General features: G+C 30.6%; 1 long non-coding RNA gene across 1 annotated transcript; it reads left to right on the forward strand.

Annotated features, from left to right (window-relative positions):
- The first annotated feature begins 5,662 nt into the window (after positions 1 to 5,662).
- LOC126890413 (uncharacterized) lies at positions 5,663 to 7,926 on the forward strand. The gene is made up of 3 exons (XR_007700311.1): positions 5,663 to 5,738; positions 6,185 to 6,449; positions 6,760 to 7,926. It is a non-coding gene; the product is annotated as an uncharacterized LOC126890413 (long non-coding RNA).
- The last annotated feature ends 10,348 nt before the right edge of the window (positions 7,927 to 18,274 follow it).

An 18,274-nucleotide genomic window follows, 5' to 3' on the forward strand; every position in this document is an offset into this window, starting at 1 on the left:
TTTTTAAAAATATGTATGGAATATTATCTGGCCCGGCAGTGGAGTTTTTACAAGACGCTAGAGCTACTGTTAATTCTTCTAGTGTAAAAGGAAGGTTGATAGCGGCTATATCATGTCTACTAATTTGAGGAGTGTGAGAAATTAACGGATTTTGCTCAATTAAACTTTAGTTATGCTCGAGTTCATATCTAAATTTCAGTGCGAAACTTTCAGCCATAATATGCGAAATTGTTTGGTTATCTGTAATTACTTTTCCTTCCCGTGTAATTGCTGGGATTTTTGGTGAAGATTTCTGTCCTTTCATTTGTCTTATTTTTGTCCACACTTGTGTTGGAGAAGTATCACTGGTAAGAGTGGAAACAAAACTTTGCCAGGAATCTTTTTTACTTTTTTTATCAACATATTTAGCTTTAGCTTTTAGTCTTTTGAAGCAAATCAGGCTTTCTTGACTTCTCTTTCTTCGATATCTGTTAAGAGCAGATTTATATTCTTGCACTATTTGTTCGCATTCTGGATTCCACCATGGTACAGCCTTTTTAGAGGGGCATACTGTTATTTTCTGAACATGAGTTTCTGCAGCCATGATAATGCAATTATTAAAAAGAGTTATTATCTCTTCTATATCTTCAGACCCTTGTACTGAGGATAGTAAGTTTTCGGCACTACTTTTGAAATGATTCCAGTCTGCTTTAGCAATATTCCACTTAGTGACGGGGCAATATTTTTTATGACTATTTGTTATGACTATCGGGAAATGATTACTATCGTATAGGCTCTCTAACGTATACCATGAGAGTGAATCAGCTAACTTGGGATCACATATACTTAAGTCAATAGAGGAGTAACTTCCTGATGCGATATTAAAATATGTGTTAGCTCCACTGTTCATCAAACAAGCATTATTGCAACTCAATACGGTTTCTATGATTTTTCCTCTTCCGAAAGTTTTCTTGGAGCCCCACATAGTATTATGGGCGTTAAAGTCTCCGACTAGTATAAATGGGCTAGGTAGTTGGCGGACTAAATCATCTAACTCGGTTTTAGAGAGGTTATAGTTAGGTGGAATATAAATACTGCATATAGTTATTTTATCTGGACACCAGATGGTTACTGCTATAGCCTCCAAATTAGTGATTAGGATATGATGTAAAGAAAATAAATCGTTAGACACGAAAATAGAGGTTCCTCCACTTGCTCTAGTAAATGTTGTTCGAAGAAAATGGTAACCTTCAAAGTTTTTAAGCTCTCGTTTATGAGAGTGTTTAAAATTAGTTTCTTGAAAGCAAATGATATCGGCTTCTGTATTTTTGATTAACTGTTGTATGCGTTCTAAGCGAGGGTAAAACCCATCGCAATTCCACTGAACTAGCGTGAAAGTAATGGCTTTAGATAGTTAAGGAAGAGTCTGAGAGATAATCGTTATCATTATTGGTTGATTGAGATGCTGTACTTTCCGTTTCTGTGTTGTCTATATTTAACTGTTTTTTAATTTTCTTAGAGACTCTTGTGAATCTATTTTTCGCTGTTCTGTCTTCAAGTGAGGGGTATATTTTTCTCATATCGTCAAGGAGTGCCTGGACATTTTGAGTGAACTCCTGTGCTTCGTGCAATGGGTTATCACTGCCGAATGTATTTTCTAGGAAGGCCAGAAAATTTTCAACAGGAAGGGAAAATGAGTCTGGATTTTCTTGAAAAAGATTTTGGATAGTGTGAATTGTGGAATTAGTTAATTTAGACTTATCGGGAGAGTCTTTCTTAGATCTTTTGGCTTTATGCTTAGTGGGAACAATTACATCTGGTGAGGGCATTTCATTGATTTTAGTGGGTGTATTTTTAGAAGTTTGTGTTTCTTCTTGTGTTTCATCGACTGTATTTATTTGTTGACTAAGATCTATATTATTTGTTGGGTTTGATAGTGTGTCATTATTTGATATTTGGGAAGTGGGGATGGGTTCAGTAGGAAACGATTGTTCATTTAGGGAGGGATTTCTAGGAGGATTTTGACAATTATTTGCTGTGTGATTTTGTTGTTTGCATAGAAAACATACCATTTTATCCGTAGAGAGGAATATTCTGTGAGAGTTGTTGTCAAAATGGATTATTATTGAAGTTTGGAGTTCAAAGTTTTCTGTGGATGGAGTGACATGTACTTGTCTTCTGAAACTCATAATATGGGTAAATACATCACCGGGGATTCCAGCTTTTAAATATGACACTGGTGACGCGAGTTGTAGACCAAGATCCTTGAGATGTTTCTCTATGATGTCGTGTGGAATTGATGGAAAAGCGTTGGAGATTATAAGCCTTTTAGCTGGGGTTACTAATCTCCGTACTGGTAGTTCAACTGTATTTATTTTAATTGTAGGATGTTCAGTAATAATTTGATCAACAAGTTCAGAATTTGTTAGGTAGATACAGATTCTATTATTGGAAATTCTTGAGGCGAAGCAGATGTTTTTCGGATTAACAATATTACCTATGGCCTTGACATAGTCTAGTAGTACTAAATTTGGTTCTGCATGAATTAAAATAGCTTCGGTCTTCTTCGGATACCTAGGACGTGCTTTAGTCATTGTAGCGGTTGCATATGAACTAGTAAGATTACTTGAAGAATTGGGTATAGACATGGTGTTGCTAACAGTGGGGGAACATTGATTTAAATTGTTACTCATGTAGTCAAAAGTAACTCGAATTTGTTTATATTAACGCTTTGGTTGTCTGGAAATAAGCGACGACCTGGAATACATCACTGCAATACTGGTTGCCTAACCGTTTGGGGCCAGAGAGCAACCGTGGAAAACTATTGACAGTTTCACACTGAAAGTGTTTAAGTTGAAAGATTATTACGTAAAAAAGGTCTTACTGACTGAAGCTACAGCTTGTTCTTGAAAATCAACACTTAACACAATTGTTATTAGTCACTGTTTGAGCGAAAAATAGTTTTAATAACTAGTATTTACAGTAATAATTACAAATTACGGCACCAATTTACAGATCGATACATACACGTTCTGACGTTAGTTTGACAGTCCTCCCTTGAAAATGTTTCGCTCTATTCTGGAAAATATTGGGAAGGTACCCACTGAGGAGATACCTTATTATGAAATTCATCTAGCCAGCTTGAATTTGGATTAATTGGAATCTTGTTGGACTGTTTGCGGTTTTTAAAGGCGTTTACTTTCTTCCACACTTCACTGATTTTTGTTTTGGAATTAAGGCTTTCGCAGTACTCTATCCAATTCTATTTTTTCTTTTGATTGAAGAGTTTTTTTTGCGACAGCATCAAGTCTCTTTAATTCAAATAAATTATTCCTGTAGGGTTTTGTTTATATTTTCCGTATGCAATTTTACGGTTATCAGCAGCAGTTTTACAACTTTCGCACTAACATTGGTTTGAAATTTGCCTCTTATGTATGACGTTAGATGAAAACTTCGGTATTGCTAAATTGGCTGCCTTATTTATGTTTGCTATTAATTGTTGATAATTACCAGGAGAATTTTCAGCTTCTAGTACAGAGGTGTACAAGTCCCAATCGGCCTTGTTAAGATTCCAGATCTTGTGAAAATTTTCAGTTGGAGATAAAGTTGTATTATCTGTTTCCATGTTTATGATAATCGGAAGATGATTGGATTCATGAGGATCTTGTAAGACACTCCAAGTTAAAAAATTGGAAATATCTTGAGTACAAAAGGTTAAGTCAATAGCAGATGGACTGTTACTAGTTGCTAATGTGGACGACCCATCATACAGACATATCAAATTACAATGATCAATACTTTCTAAAAGTTTTTTACCATAGCTGTCTTCAATTTCACAGCCCCATGCGATACTGTGGGCATTAAAATCACCACCAATAATAAAAGGTTCAGGTATATCTTTAAAGAATTCCAACCATTGTCTTTCAGATATCTGGGTTTTTGGTTCAATGTATACTGTGAATATCGATAGAGCGAATTCAGTATACCCAATATACTAATTCCCGTAGCAATTAACTATTTTTTTTATAGACCAGGAAGGATCTGTTTTTAGGTGGATGTGAGAGGTGGCATTCGGATTTTTGCCGATAAAGTTAGGTGATAACTTCGTTAATAATAATTCACTTATGCTTCTTCTCAAATATGCGCGGAACATTAATAAAAAATAAAATAAAATATTTAAAAATTTCAAAAAATTTCGTTTTTTTTTTTCTATTTTCTTTGCTTATAACTTTAAAACGATTCATTTTGGAACAATAGTCTAGGCGCCAGAGGGGTCACCGTGTCATATTCAATTCTGATGGACAAACTCAACGGTTTCTTATGGATTTTTGGCTGCTGATTACGAACTTCGAGGGGGGATTTCGATCCGAGTGGTCAAAAAATTGTTATAAACAATTTAATTGTTTATAAATTGTTTATAAGGCTCTGGCTCATAAACTAAAAGAGATAAAAAAATGTTTCAAATAAAATGTGTTCCTTAATAAAAAACGAAGAAATAACCGTTTACTAAACTTAAATATAACAATTAGAACTCAAGATATTGTAAAATTAGTGCACAATGCAAATTGCAAATTGGAAAATAAGTATTTTTCGAAGCTTTATCGATCGTAACTCGGCTTCTGCGCATGTAAATGAGCCTTAGAAGATGTCGTTTTAAAGCTTAATTAACAGGCTTACAAACAAAGTTTGTTAAATTACTTGATCTTCATTTGTTTTAAAGTTATACCCGTTTGAAGTTACAATTTTCTTAAAAATATTGTACATTCATTTGTTTATAAGGGTTTCAAGCAAATTTGAGCTATAAACATTTATACCTTAATGAACAATAATGATAGAAAAACTCAAAAGGAACAATTTGAGGTTATGAAAATGTTCATAAGTTTATTTTTGGCCAAAATGTCGATATTTTAATGGCTCGCTATGAGGCGGAAGATCGGCTTACAGTCAATTAAGTATTTTTCGACGCTTTATCGATCGTAACTCGGCTTCTACGCAGTAAAATGAGTTTTTCATGGTCTCATTTTAAAGCTTAAGGTGATACAGTAGCGATCAACAGGTAGCTAAAACGCGTTCCAAGATTGCGGCTGTAATTTTGAATACTTTTTCGAGATATTTGGCACACGTATTCGTAATATAATAAAGAATGGCGGTACAGAGCTCAATTTGAAAAATATATTAATATGTGGAAATTACTCTGTAATTAAGTACATTATTAAAAAAACGAGCCTGTACCGCCATTAAGAAGAACAAAAAAATACACTTTCTTCAAATAAACTTTTTTATCCGATGCCTAGATTTTGTGTCATTTTGGAACTACTAATGAAATAAAAGATTTTAGTAGTTCCAAAATGACAAAATCTAGGCATGGGATAAAAATGTTTATTTGAAGAAAGTGTATTTTTCTGTTCTTCTTAATGGCGGTACAGGCTCGTTTTTTAGTATTGTATTTAATTACAGAGTAATTTCCACATATCGCTCATTAAATGCAACAACGTCATATCTCAAAAAATCGAATTTTTGAGTTATGTGGTTTAACAGAAAGTAAATTGTATAAAGTTTACTTTGTTAGATCGATATATCTGTAACTTAACAATTAACTGAGAGATGGCGCCAAACGATTGTAGTATTTCTGCGACGAGGTCTAAATTTTTACCGCAAGAGTGTTTTATTTCAGTTGTGGTTTGTCAGTTGAAGCGGCACGTGCTTACGCTTTTGTTTAAAAACGTGTTATTGTGTTTTATGAGGATATTTCACTAAAGGTAAGATCTTTTATTTGATAATATTTTATTTCAATAACGCATTATTTAGAATTAGTACTTTTTTCGCCAAAAAATGATAAACGTTTAGGTTTTAATAATTAAAAATATGACGCTATTGTTCTGAAAAAAATATTTGTTTGGTGTATTATTTTTTCTTAAGACTTTATTACAAAGAATTTAATATTTTTTTTGCTGGAGGTGTCTGAGTTTTTGTAAACAATATGACTTTATTGTTACAAAATATTATTTAAAAATTTAAAAGGAATAATATTTATTTAAGGTTAGGTCAATCTTTAAACACAACTTTTTTCTCCATTTGGGATTGCAACCAATTGATTACATTAAATTTTACTAATTTTTAAATTTAAAACCAAAAATAATTGCATATTATGTTTATTTGTCTAATACTTTTTATTTGATCTAATTTAAAAAATATACTATTTTAGGCTTTCAACGTAATAATGTCCTAAATTTCGCTTAAAAAAGATTCAGCAGCTTTTAAAGCAGCAGCAATCTACCAATGAGGATGCATCGACCGAACAGTATATTATGTCTGACTACACAGTTTCTGTTTTTGAATGTGAAAATGGTACCCCAAAGAATATGCTCGACAATGATGAACAACAAAACAAACAAGAATATGAAACAAACGTTTCAGAGATGGACAATGAGTTTTTTTTGTAAAAAATCAAGAATCTTCAAGTACACTAGGTAAGTATTTTTTCAGTGGCTGTTCCAGCTTTTGGAAAAATGTGAGGGGGCGCGGCGTTGCGGTTTAGAAATATTGGTGCTACAAGGAAAAATATTTTTATAAAAAAATTAGTTCTGAAACATTAAAATAAAAAAAAAATAGTTTGCCTACGTATTTTATGTTATAATATGGAAAAAAACAGTATAAGATTTAATGGTGTATTTTATTTGACACCTAGTCACTCCCATATAAAATTAAAAAATGCAAAAAAATTCAAAAATGGTATGATTTTGGAAGTTAATAGTGTTTGAAGATAATTATTTTTTACAGGTGATAAGAATATAGCTGTTCCTGGAGTTTCTAAGTCAACAAGTTCTTCATCATCTTCAAGCAGCTGTTGTAGTAGGTGTTCTAGTGGGTCTTCCAGTAGTAGTAGCTCTTCTTCGTCCTCTGAAGATTGTGAAGACATAATTAACGATCATAACTATGTACCAAAGAGTGATGAAGAATCAGAAGAGTGTGATAAAGAAAACCACGACGACGGTAATAATGAGCCTAATCAAACCTTATCAGCAAACCAAGACATTCCTATTCTTGTTACACCCCCAAAGAAAGGCAAGAAACGTCAACGGAATACTAAAAACTGGAAGAGAAATCTTACAAAAAAAAATGAGAAGTTGTGGTGAAGCCTACCAAACTCATTCAAAAAACAAAAAGATGAGACAAAAAAGACAAGTAAGGTATCCGTGCAAAGATTGTAAACTCAAGTGTCCATCTAAATTTACCGAAGAGGAGGGGATACAGATTTTTTTAAGCTATTGGTCACTCGGTGAATTTCAAAAACAGAGAGAGTATATTAACAAACTGTTGGTACCAGTTGTACCCCAATATCGGTATATTCGTGTCGGAGGTACAAGAAAACCCAGAGACAAAAACAACGCATACTATTTTGTAAAAGAAGGTAAGTAGATTCGAGTTTGCAAAGTATTTTTTGCAAATATTTTGGACATACCCGATCGCATAATAAGAACTGTGCAAGAAAAACGGAATAAAGGTTTAGAGGTCCTCCTTGATTCGGACAAATGTGGAAGACACGGAAACCAGAAATCGCTAAATCCAGAAATTCGGGAAGATATTAGACAGCACATAACATCAATCCCAAGAATTGAAAGTTATTACTCGCGCCAATACATCCCGAATATTTATTGATGGTAGCCGCTCATTGGCAGATATTCATAGAGACTATATTGAAATCTGTAAACAAAGAAATAGACCTTTTGCAAGTTACGCAATTTTCCATGAAGTTTTTGTCAAAGAATTTAATATTTCTTTCTTTACACCCAAGAAAGACCTTTGCGAAACATGCGTATTTTCATTAAAATATCTAAGCCAAAATATTTTATTAATGTTTCTTGAACTGTATTTTTATTTGTAGTTTTCTTATTTTGTAACTTCTTGTTTTTAACAAGTTGACATATTAAAATTATTTGCCAAAAACTGTGTTTAAATAATGACAAGATCATCATATTTCAATTTGTACCTCTTTTACAAATGCATTTAAGTGACAATAACGTCACAAAATGGAACATTTTTTAATAATTTGATCTTATTAACCCTTAAAATTAAAAAACTCTTTTTTTTCAATTGATTCTTAGACAAAACAATCACATTGTCTAATGGTTTTAAGCATTTTTTTTCAATAAATTAAAAAATTTTTTAGCAGCATCCAAATCTTAAAATTGAATTTTCTCGAAAGTAAGTTTTTTGAGATATGACATTGTTGCATTTAATGAGCGATATTAACATATTTTTCAAATTGGGCTCTGTACCGCCATTCTTTATTATATTACGAATACGTGTGCCAAATATCTCGAAAAAATATTCAAAATTACAGCCGCAATCTTGGAACGCGTTTTCGCTACTTGTTGATCGCTACTGTTTACTCTTAATTAATAGACTTCCAAACAAAGTTGTCAAATTACTTTATCTTCATTTGTTCTAAAGTTATACTCGTTTGAAGTTATAATTTTCTTAAATAATTTGTACATTAATTTTTGTATAAGGGTTTTTAGTAAATTTGAGCAATAAACATTTATACTTTAATTAAAACTAATAATATAAAAACTAAGAAGGTGTATTTTGAGTTTAGGAAAGTGTTCGTAGGTTTATTTTTGGCCAAGATATTGATAATATAATAGCACGCTCTGAGGCTCAAGATCAACTCACATTCAAGTAATAAATATCATGGTAAATATACCGATCGACTGCTCTCGTGTTACACTATTTTGCTCAGGAAGCCTTGACTTTTCTTAATATGTCTACAATAATATAATATACTACTGTCAATTCTGTCTATTTTTTACAACAAAGTCATTGTCTCTTAATAGTGTAATGTGATATTGATTGGTTGCAATAATGAATAATTTAGTTAATAATAAATTATGTATTATATGTCAAAAAAATATCAACATCAAAGTGTCTTCTACTGAGAACGGTTGTGCACGTATAATTGAAACAGCAAATATTCGTAAATATTTTTCTCTTGTTTTCTCTTGAAAGATATGCCCCCAACATCAAACTCAATCCACTTACATATAAAACGAGCATTTTATGTGGTGTACACAAAATTAACGTGCCTCGAAGATTCTGCAAAAGAACTTGGTCCACTTGTATATGGATATCTTATAGATAATGAAACTCTGAAGCCCCAAAAAGTTTTAATTTTAATGCCTTCAAAATCAGATTTAGTACCACCATGTGTCTGTAAAAATTGCTCGAAGAATTTATGCAGATGTAAAAAAGCTGAGATTCCCTGTATATCTCGATGCAGATGTATGAAAGAAAATGTTTGTAAAAATAGTAATAATAAATAATATCAACTAACTCTTTAGTTATATTTCTGAAATATTAGTTTTTAATGTGTTTTTTTTCTCATTTAGTACAAAAAATAGAAGACAAATTAAATAGAATGAGAAGTGATACGAGATATAGTATGATGATTTAATTATAAGAAGTATATGATAAAATTTTATTAGGATCTTCAAAAATGAAAAATGAAGATAACGTATATATACATAGAAATTATAATTTGCATCGAGATCTTAGCGCGTGAACCTTTATAGACCAGGGCGGATCTGTAAAAATATTAGTACATTTGGACGTTGAGAGGTGACTCAAATTTTTTTGCTGAAATTGCTTGAAAATAACTTAAATAATAATATTTGAGTTATCCTCCCTCTCAAAAAGGTCCGGAACATTGTTTAAATAATCAAAATGTCAAAAAATGAAGGAAAAATTCGATTTTTTTCTTCGTTTTTTGATTATAACTTTAAAAGTATTCATTTACGAGAAAAGTTGCACTGGCATAAAAGTTGCATAATTAAATTTCCTACAATATATTCCTTGTTGCAAAATAGCAATATCTGCGAAAAAACTATACAAAAACAAGTATTCGCATTTTACGTTTTTTCAACCATTTATGCTACACTTAGAACTTTCATATTTCACCCAGAAAAACTTTATGATACAATAAAACAATACTGTAAATTTTATTAAGCTTGGTTCAATAGATTTTGCAAAACAAATACTGCAATCCAGCATTCGCAAAAAAAATTCGTTTTTTTTAATTATTACAGGACTAAAAATAAAGTAGATAGCAAGTTGAAATTTTTTTTGCGTATAGAAGTGTACTGTACCTTTTATTTGCAATTTGCAAAATTAAAATCGATTAACTGCCACGGCGTCAGGAATTTTTTTAAATAAACATTAATTATTGGTGCTACGCGGAGGACAGCGGATAGTTTGCTCTGATTGGGCATTTCAATGAACTTTGATAATGATCGATACATTTTAATTTTTATTACATTTCGATATAAATAAATAAATTTGTTTATTGCAAAATAAAAACACATACTCTATCCTTTGAAATAACACTTTTTTTAGCAAAAACTTTCTTTGTTCATATATTTTAACTTAGAGAATAAAAGTTTATTATTTTTAAACATATGCAATTTTTTAAACAATATTTCACAAACAATAATAAAATTAGTTTGATTTTTGTGGAATTAAAATATTAAAATACAACAAAATATAGAGAAAGAAAATAATATATTAAATAAAGATTAGAAGAAATTTTGATGGAAATCAACTTGTGTGAATCGAACACCGCTGTCCTGCACGCAGCACCAAAAATTAATGTTTATTTAAAAAATTTCCTGACGCCGTGGTAATTATTAGATTTTAATTTTGCAAATTGCAAATGAAAGGTACAGTACACTTCTATAAGCAAAAAAATCATTCAACTTACTATCTGCTTTATTTTCAGTCCTGCAACATTTTTAAAAAATGAATTTTTTTTGCGAAAGCTGGATTTCAAAATTTATTTTGCAAAATCTGTTACACCAATCTTAATAAAATTTACAGTGTTATTTTACTATATCATAAAGTTTTTCTGGGTAAAAGATGAAGGACCTAAGTCTAGCATAAATGGTTGAAAAACGTAAAATGCAAATACTTGTTTTTGTATGGTTTTTTTCGCAAATATTGCTATTTTGCAACAAGGGTGACTATTCTTTAAATTTTTAACTAATTCTGTATTATAGTAAATTTAATTACGCAACTTTTATGTCAGTACAACTTTTCTCAGAAATGAACAGTTTTTAAGTTATATTCAAAAAACCAATAAAAAATCGAATTTTTCCTTCATATTTTGACATTTTGATTATTTAAACAATGTTCCGGACCATTTTGAGTGGAAGGATGACTCAAATATTATTATTTGAGTTATTTTTAAGCAATATCTGCAAAAAAATTTGAGTCACCTCTCAACGTCCATCTCAAAACAGATGAGCCCTGGACTATTACGCTGTGAGCCAATCTTGCGCCTCATAGCGCGCCATTAAAATATCGACATCTTAGCCAAAAATAAACTTACGAACAGTTTCGTAAGCTCAGATTGTTCCTTTTGAGTTTTTCTATCATTATTGTTAATTAAAGTATAAATGTTTATAGCTCAAATTTGCTTGAAACCCTTATAAACAAATGAATGTACAATATTTTTAAGAAAATTATAACTACAAACGGGTATAACTTTAAAAAAATTGAAGATCAAATAATTTAACAAACTTTGTTTGGAAGCCTCTTAATTAGGCTTTAAAAGAGCACCTTATAAGGCTCATTTACATGCGTAGAAGCCGAGTTACGATCGATAAAGCTTCGAAAAATACTTATTTTGCAATTTGCAATTTGCATTGTGCACTAATTTTCCAATATCTTGAGTTCTAATTGTCGTATTTAAGTTTAGTAAACGGTTTTTTCTTCATTTTTATTAGGGATCAAATTTTATTTGAAATATTTTTTTGTATCTTCTTTAGTTTATGAGCCAGAGCCTTATAAACAATTTATAAACAATGAAATTGTTTATAACAATTTTTTGACCACTCATATCGAAATCCCCCCTTGAAATTCGTAATCAGCAGCCAAAAATCCATAAGAAACCGTTGAGTTTGTCCATCAGAATTGAAAATGACACGGTGACCTCTATTTGGTGCCTAGACTACAAAGTCGTATAGGAATATAACAAAGATAATTAAATTTTCTATCAGATACGATTGGTTAAAAGTATCTTAATTTTACACCCTTGCTGCAAAATAGTAATAAATATAAAATAAGGTGGCAAAACAAGCCTGTCATTATTCAATATTTTTCCATCACTTCGGTTCCACTTGGAACCTTCCTAATTCGCTTAGAAAATTTTTGTAATGTGGTAAAACCATCCACCAAATTTCGTTAAAATTGACTAAATAGATTTTGCATAATATTTTGCAATCTCAACTTTTTTTAAAAAATTAAAATTTTTTAAAATCTTGCACAACAAAAACTAGAAGATACAAAGATTTGTCAATTTTTTTACATATAAAGAAGCACTCCACCTATCTAATGCACTTTACAGAATTGAAATCGGATTATTGAGCAGCCTCAGCAATGTTTTAAAGTTATAAACAAATAAGTGATGTGGCCAGGAGGGGGTGGTACGGGCTCCTTTATTTAGATGGACTTACCCAAGTTTTTTTTATGTATTTTGACCTGTAGAACACGAATTTTTTGGGTAACAGTTGATCCGGATGTCGATAAGATTGTTATAAACAAAGTACTTGAGGAATTGCATATCATCGATTTTTCGCAAAATAAAACATTTTTTTGCATTTCTTGGGTAATTCTAAGCAAAAAATGTTCTTACAAGTTTTTTCGTAGGATGCATAGTTCTTGAGATAAACGTGGTGGAACATTAAAAAAATCGAAAAATTGCAATTTTTGAACGAGAATAACTTTTGATTAAAAAATAAAATATAAATTATGCTGACAGCATTTGAAAGTTTAAGTCAAATTATACTGGTTTTAATTATTTGCATTGCTAAAAATTAATTTTTTTATTATTAAAAAAAGCTATTTGTTTATAAGCTAAACAATTGTTTATAATTTTAAAACATTGCTGAGGCCCCTTAAATAATCCGATTTTATTTCTGTATAGTGTATTAGATAGGTAGAACACCTCTATATATGTAAAAAAATTAGCCAACTTCTAAATATTCTACTTTTTGTTCAGAAAGATTTTAACAAATTTGAACTTTTTTAAAAACATTTATATTGCAAATTTATTATGCAAAATATATTAGGTCGATTTAAATGAAATTTGGTAGACCATTTAAATAAGTTATAAGAATATCTTAAGCGAATTACTAAGGTTCTAAATACCACCAAAGTGGTTAAGAAACATTGAATAACAACAGGCGTACTTTGCCCCCTATTTTGTATTTATTGCTATATTCCAAAAAAGGTAATATCTTAATACATTTTTGACCAGTCGTATATCATACAAAATTCAATTATCTTTATTTTCTTTCTGTACGACTTTGTTCCAAAACGAACCGTTTTAAAGTTATAACCAAAGAAAGCAGAAAAAAATTGATCTTTTTCGAAATGTTTAAATGTTTTAATTTTTTATTAATGTTCCGGGCAGATTTGAGAAGAAGCATAAGTCAATTATTATTTCTGAAGGTGTCAACTAACTTTATCTGCAAAAATCTGAATGCCACCTCTCACATCCAAAAATACACGTTTTTTTACACATTAGTCGTGGAATATAAACCATAGGTTATTACATAGTTCTTCTTATTGCTCCGTCTCCTTTAGAAGGTTGGCGATTCAAAGGGCAACTGTAGTTTTGGAAACTGCTGCAGGAAAAATTTCTGCGAATGAGCGGTCAAAACATCTTCTCAGGTCCTTCAGCCACGCCACGAGTTCTGGCGTCTTTCTAGTGATCTTCTGCCCTGTACTTTACCTTCCAATATGATTTGAAGTAGTTCATATCTTTCCCCTCTCAACACATGGCCCAAGTATTGTATTTTTCTTTCTTGGATTATTCTTAGTAATTAATTTTGTTTATTCATGCGCCGAAGTACCTCATTGTTAAAAACTTCTTGTACCCATGGAATTCTCAGCATCCATCTGTATATATATGTTACCGGTCAAACCCGATTTCAGGATAAACTAGTTTGGCCTAGGCCAAAGTAAGAACTAATTCTTACTTTTTTTATTATTTCATCCATGATCAGGTTGAACAATAAAGAAATCAAGGAATCCCTCTGTCTTATCCCATTGCCGGCTTCAATTGGGTGAGTTAGTTCATCTTCATGGTACAATAAATTCCGCCAGGTATGGCACGTAATGTTCCAAAATCGGTCGCTTTCGCGCATGACGTAGTAAAGATCCTTCTTCACGCAATATTTGAATGTAGTTTTATAGGAAGACCATTTAATTTTAAATTTTTAATATAATGTGGCTAATTTAATTATAGTAATTATAAAGAAATGATAAAGTTGTGTTATAATATTTAATAATAAAAAATATTTTGTAGCTAATTTAATTTTGTTGATTCTCGGGTAGTAGGCTATTGATTATATTCAAAATAAGATAGCTAAAAGGAACTACAACGTTAACGGGGTTTTATTATTTCATATGGTCAATGGACATCTATATATGAAAAAACCGTGGAGTGCTACCATTTAAAGGGGTGCGTTTTTGAGAAATAGGTGAATTAGTCCCTGGGCACAGGTTACATTAGGGTGAGTTCTATGCACTTTTGGTACAAACATATCTACATACACATAAAAAATATTCCTGGTTAAAATTCCTATCCAAGTATCACGTTTTAAAGTCAATGATACTTTTTTTTACAAAAATATATTGAAAAGAAATAGCACAAAGAAACCCAAAAGAAAGAAATTTTGTTTTTTGTCCCATAACTTTTGTCCACGAGGATATAGGTATAGACATTGCTTTACAGAAAAAAAAACTACATATTTCTTCTTTAAAATGTTGTTTGGTAGAGGTAATTGGGATTTACAGTTTTCGAAATATGATTTATATTATATATTATATAATACCTAATATAAAAAAATATTATTTTTTACATTTTTTACGATTATTTTTGAAATTTCTCATTATAACTTTTTTTCTTGTACATGAATATACTATATTATATTGCTCAATAAAGGGGGCTTACTTTCTGTTCTTTAAAATGGTGTATCATCTATATTTAAATATGTAATGGAAACCGAGTGATTCTTTGATACTTTTTTACCTGTAATATTTAAAATTATTTCTTTTACAAAAATTACATAAACATTAGTCTTAGAAAACATCACTTTAGTTAAAATTGTTTAAACGTTGACATTTAAAAAAAATTCAAAATCAAAGTCCATCTCTTCGTTAGTATTAGCTTCAATATCTTCCTCTGACACCTCAGTTATCTTAAAGTTCCCACAATTAGTACCGATGCACATGCACCATTTGCAGAATATTGAACAACTAATTCCTATCTTCCTACAACCTCAGTTTTTTGTACATCCGTTGGTACATTAACATGCTATTTTTTCAAGCAAAGCTTGTGGTGCAGGAGCTTTGACAGTAAATATTGGAATTAATCCATATTTTGAAGTTTGCCCCGCCGAGTCAAGTGGATCCAAAGTATTACCTATAAAAAATAAGATTCAATCATAACACACAATCACATAAAAAAGTATAATGAGGATTTTAAAAAATAATCCTAAACTCAAAAATCCTTGCAAGTACTTATTACATTTTGAAAAAGCATATCTTATTCAAAAATAATCCTAGAATTTTTTATAATACACCATTTTAAAGTAATCAGAATAAGCTTTCTTTTTTATTATATAATATACACCTAAATGTAGAAAAAAAAGTTATAATGGGAAATTTAAAAAATAATCGTAAAAAATATAAAAACTCGTTAAAAGGTAAAAAGTCTTGAAAAAGATAACCTCATTAAAAGAAGTCGTACAACATTATACAGCAGAACATTTTAAAGGTAATTGATTTCTATTCCTCTTATATGTACCATTGCATATGCCTAAAGTTACGTAGATAAAAGTTACAGAATAATATTTGCGAAATAACAAGGAAAATAGCCAAAAATTGCCGTGAGTGGCGAACTTTGAAAAATCATATTTCGAAAACTTTAAATCCTCATGACCTCTACCACACACCATTTTAAAGGCAAAATATGCAAGTTTTTTTTTTCTCTGAAGCAATGTCCATACCTATATCCCCGTGGACAAAAGTTATGGGACAAAAAACAAAATTTCTTTCTTTTGGGTTTCTTTGTGCTTTTTCTTTTGAATATAGTTTTGTAAAAAAAAGTATCTTTGACTTTAAAAAGTTATATTTAGATAGGAAATTTAACCAGGAACAATTTTTATGTAGACGTGTTTGTACCAAAAGTGCATAGAACTCACCCTAATGTAACCTGTGCCCAGGGACTAATTCACCCATTTCTCAAAAACGCACCCCTTTAAATGGTAGCACTCAGCGGTTTTTTCATATATAGAGATTCATTGACCATATGAAATAATAAAACCCCGTTAACGTTGTAGTTCCTTTCTATAGTACATAATCAATAGCCTATAGGTATTTTAGCGAGGTTTTGAAACTGATATTTTAGAAACTTGTTATTTTGTTAACATCGATATCCGTTATAAAACATTTTTTAATTATTATTTGTTTATTATACAAACAGGTTGATCAAGTGGTACTCCAGAGTTCGATATTTCAGTTGTTTAAAGATTAAAAAAAAAGGAATATCCACATAAAAATGGGTCGAGTACAGCAACTTTTAAAATTATTTTCAAATATACAGGGTATCTCACTTCTTAATTTGTTAATAATTACTTTGTAACTAAGGTACTCAAAATTTGTAGCTATACAGTGATGATTAGCTAATAACCGGCAAAATAGCTCAAAAGTTGGAAAACATAATACATTGCGAAACAAAAAGAGATGAAACTAGTGGAGGTGGAAAGTATCGTTAAAAACCAATAAATTAGCATTACATTACATATTTTCCCAACTTTAGACGTATCAGAGGAGTATGACAACTGTCATTGTAACAGTAGAATTTTATAGAAAAACTCCTGTCACAGACGTCTAAAGGTGGGAAACTATGTAATGTTAATTTATAAGTTTATAACGATACTTTCTACCTCAACTAGTTTCATCTCTTTTTGTTTCGCAATGTATTATGTTTTCCGTCTTTTGAACTATTTTGCCGGTTATTAGCGCGCTCATCACTGTATAATGAACTAAACACAAAATCGAAATAAATAATTATAAAGTAAACTTTATTTAGATCAGATGAGCTCCATCGAATATGAGCACAACGAGGTCACGCAATATTACACAATGTTTTATATGAAATCTTTTATAATTTTCACATTTAAAATTATCTTGGTTTTGTTTAAATATACATTAGTATCAAAATTAAAAACTAGATAGATAGATTTATTCATGTAAATTTCTACATTATTACATTCGTAAACATATAATATATATGTTACAGTTCAAGTTGATTCTCAGTTAGAGTTGACTCCAACTAGTTGGAGTCAACTCCAACTGAAACGAGCAGTAAAAGTTGATTTTAAAAATTTAAATCAACTTTTACTAGTTGGAGTTGACTCTTCCTGGATCGATTCAGTAAATGTTGATTATACGAGAATCTCAAGTGCATTTTTGATGAGTGTGCGTTTCTTTGTTTTGACCGTTTCAACTACTTATTAGTATCGCCTGTAACGTCGCCCCCGTTAGGTAAATTATTCTGATTCGATTTTTTGCACAAACTTACTCAAAGAAATACATCCGTATAACAATCCTTATAACAAATACACAGGGTGTCACGCGGTACCGCGGTCGAAAAATTGTTTAACCAATGTCAGTAAAGTGACTCTTTATCGAACGAATCTGATATTACGAGCAGAGGAACAGAGGCGTTCGATAAAGAGTATTGAGGTGGTGCGTACAAAATTGTATAGTCAATCATAAAAAACATTAACACTTAAATACTTACAACTTTGAGGAAATTTTTTTAATTTTAGACGAAATAAAAAATTCGTATAACAGTAATGACAGATGACTTTTGCATGATGGCCGGTTTTGATGTTTAATCGATAGTTATCAATATTGTATACCTACCTAATTACTAAATCTGTAAAGTTTTGATTTATTTTGTATAAATATAATTGCGAAACACTACAGAAATTTACTTTTTGACATAAATTTTATTAACAATAAGATAAATTTTGTACAATATTTTTAATAATTAAAGTAAATAAATTTTAATTTTACTCAAATAAATAATCGATTGCTGCCATTGACCACTTACATTTAATCTCGGTTAATTTGATTAATTATCGCGGCAGGTAAAGTAACATTCTTCTTTCAATACAACAAAGTGTTACTTTACTGCCGAAAATGAGGGCAAATTAGTACAATA

This window comes from Diabrotica virgifera, chromosome 8 (assembly GCF_917563875.1).
Source record: "Diabrotica virgifera virgifera chromosome 8, PGI_DIABVI_V3a".
In the NCBI taxonomy this organism is placed as follows: Eukaryota; Metazoa; Arthropoda; class Insecta; order Coleoptera; family Chrysomelidae; genus Diabrotica; species Diabrotica virgifera.